This window comes from Triticum dicoccoides, chromosome 2B, assembly GCF_002162155.2.
Source record: "Triticum dicoccoides isolate Atlit2015 ecotype Zavitan chromosome 2B, WEW_v2.0, whole genome shotgun sequence".
NCBI classification, from domain to species: domain Eukaryota; kingdom Viridiplantae; phylum Streptophyta; class Magnoliopsida; order Poales; family Poaceae; genus Triticum; species Triticum dicoccoides.
The window spans coordinates 36,141,405-36,144,364 of record NC_041383.1 but is presented as its reverse complement, the minus strand read 5'-3'; positions in this window follow the sequence as shown (position 1 = coordinate 36,144,364).

Genomic DNA, 2,960 nt, shown 5'->3' with positions numbered 1-2,960 from the left:
AAAACAATACCTTCATTAACCATAGTGGCACTTCTCCCAATTGAATACAATATTTGTTTGTTCACATCTCCGCAAAACTCGATCAAGATTGCGTAAACAATCATCAAAAGACTTCCCATAAACAGAAAAGTCATCCACGAAAACCTCAACAATATATTCACAAAAATCAGAGAATATAGCAGTCATACATGTTTGAAAGGTAGAAGGTGCATTACATAAACCAAAAGGCATACATCTATAAGAAAAGTTCCAAAAGGACAAGTAAAAGTGGTCTTTTCTTAATCAGATTAAAAAACATGTATTTGTGAAAAACCAGAATATCCATCAAGAAAGAAAAAATATGTGTGCTTAGATAATCTTTCTAACATTTGGTCAATAAAAGGCAGAGGGTAATGATCTTTTCTAGTCGCTTTATTTAATTTTCTATAATCAATTACCATTCTATAGCCTGTGACAATTCTTTGTATAGTGAGCTCATTCTCTTATCATTAGGAACAACAGTAATACCTCCCTTCTTAGGGACACAATGAACAGGACTTACCCATCTACTATCAGCTATAGGATATATTATACTTGCTTCCTGAAGTTTCAATATTTCCATTCTTACCACTTCTTTCATCTTCAGATTTAACCGATGTTGGTGATCAACAACAGGTTTAGCACCAGGTTCCATATTAATCTTGGGCTGACATAGAGTGGGACTAATGCCCTTAAGATCATCAAGAGTATATCCAATAGTAGTCTGGTGCTTCCTTAGAACTTTCAATAATCTTTCTTCTTCATGTTCTTAAAGGTTAGCACTAATAATAACATGATCTATCTTTTTCTCATCAAGATAAACATATTTTAAAGTGTCTGGCAATTGTTTTAATTCAAACACAAGATCACCTTTAGGTGGAGGAGGACCTCCTAGAGTTTCAATAGGCAAACTGTGTTTAAGTAGAGGTTGTTGTTCAAAAAAGATTCTATATATTTCATTTCTTTCACGCATATGCAAATTATTTTCATGGTCTAGCAAATATTGTTCCAAAGGATCAGTAGTAGGTACAGCAATAGAGGCAAGACCAATAATTTCATCCTTACTAGGAAAATATTTCTTATGAGGTTGTCTACTAAACTTGGAAAAATTAAATTCATGAGATTCATCACCAAAGCTAACACCGACAGTTTGTTTCTCACAATCTATTTTGGCATTAACGGTGTTCAAGAAAGCTCTACCAAAAATAATGGGACAAAATACATCTTGTGGGGAGCTAAGAACAAGAAAATCAGTAGGGTATTTTATTTTCCCACACAAGACTTCAACATCTCTAAGAATTCCAATGGGAGATATAATATCTCTATTAGCCATTTTAATAGTGACATCTATGCCTTCTATTTCAGCAGGTGATATTTCATCCTTAATTTCTTTATATAAAGGCAGAGGAATAGCACTCACACTAGCACCTAGGTGACATAACCCATGATAACAATGATCTGCTATCTTAACTGAGACAATAGGCATGCCAACAACTGGTCTTTGTTTATCCTTTTTATCTGGTTTGGCAACTCTAGAAGCTTCATCATAGAAGTAAATAACATGCCCATCAATATTATCGACTAAGAGATCTTTAACAATAGCAACACTAGGTTCAACTCTGATTTTTCCAGATGGTTTGGGTGTTCTAACATAAGTTTTGGTAACTACAGTTGAAGCTTTAGCATGTTCCTTCATCCTAACAGTGAAGGGCGGTTTTTCAATATAAGTAGTAGGAACAACTGGATCAACATTGTAAATGATAGTTTCTTCTTTATCTTCTACCGGTTCTTTAACTTCTTCTTTAGTTGGTGGATGATATTTAAACTAATTCTCCATTGAGAGATCAACGTGAGTAGCAAAAGTTTCACAAAAGGAAGGTACTATCTCAGAGTCAAGTCCATATTTAGTGCTAAACTTTTGAAAAGCATCGGTATTCATAAAAGATTTAACACAATCAAACTTAGATTCAATACCTGACTCTTTACCTTCGTTGAGTTCCCAATCTTCAGAGTTGCATTTAATACTTTCTAAAAGATCCCACCGGATTTAAATAGTCTTCTTAATAAAAGAACAAGCACAAGAAGTATCGAGCATGGATTGATCATTACGAGAAAGCCGAGCATAAAAATTCTGAATAATAATTTCTCATGAGAGCTCATGATTGGGGCATGAATATAACATTGACTTAAGACTGCCCCAACCTAGAGCGACACTTTCTCCTTCACAAGGCCAAAAATTATATATATAATTCTGATCACGATGAACTAGATGCATAGGATAATTTTTTTTGATTAGATTCCAATTTCAACCGACTCCAGTTCCAAGATCCAATATCATCGCATAGCCTATACCATGTCAATGATTTTCCCTTCAAAGATAAACGGGAAACCTTCTTCTTAGCTTCGTCTCCGGGCAAACCTGCAAGCTTAACCAATCCACAAATTTCATCCAAATATATGATACGTCTCCAACGTATGTATAATTTTTTATTGTTCCATGCTATTATATTATCTGTTTTGGATGTTTAATAGGCATTTATATGCTATTTTATATTATTTTTGGACTAACATATTAACCGAGAGCGCAGTGCCAATTTTTGTTTTTTTGCCAATTTTAGAGTTTCGCAGAAAAGGAATACCAAACAGAGTCCAAACGGAATGAAACTTTCACAATGATCTTTTTTGGACAAGAAGGAAACTAGAAGACTTGTAGATGAAGTCGGAGACGCAACGAGGCGGCCACGAGGCAGGAGGCCACACCGAGGGGGTAGAGCACACCCCTACCTCATGGGCCCCTCGTGGGTCTTCTGACCTAGCTCCTTCGCCTATATACACTCTTATACCCTGAAAACATCCAGGAGAGTCACGAAACGACTTTTCCACTATTGCAACCTTCTGTACCCTTGAGATCCCATCTAGGAGCCTTTTCCGGCATCCAGCCC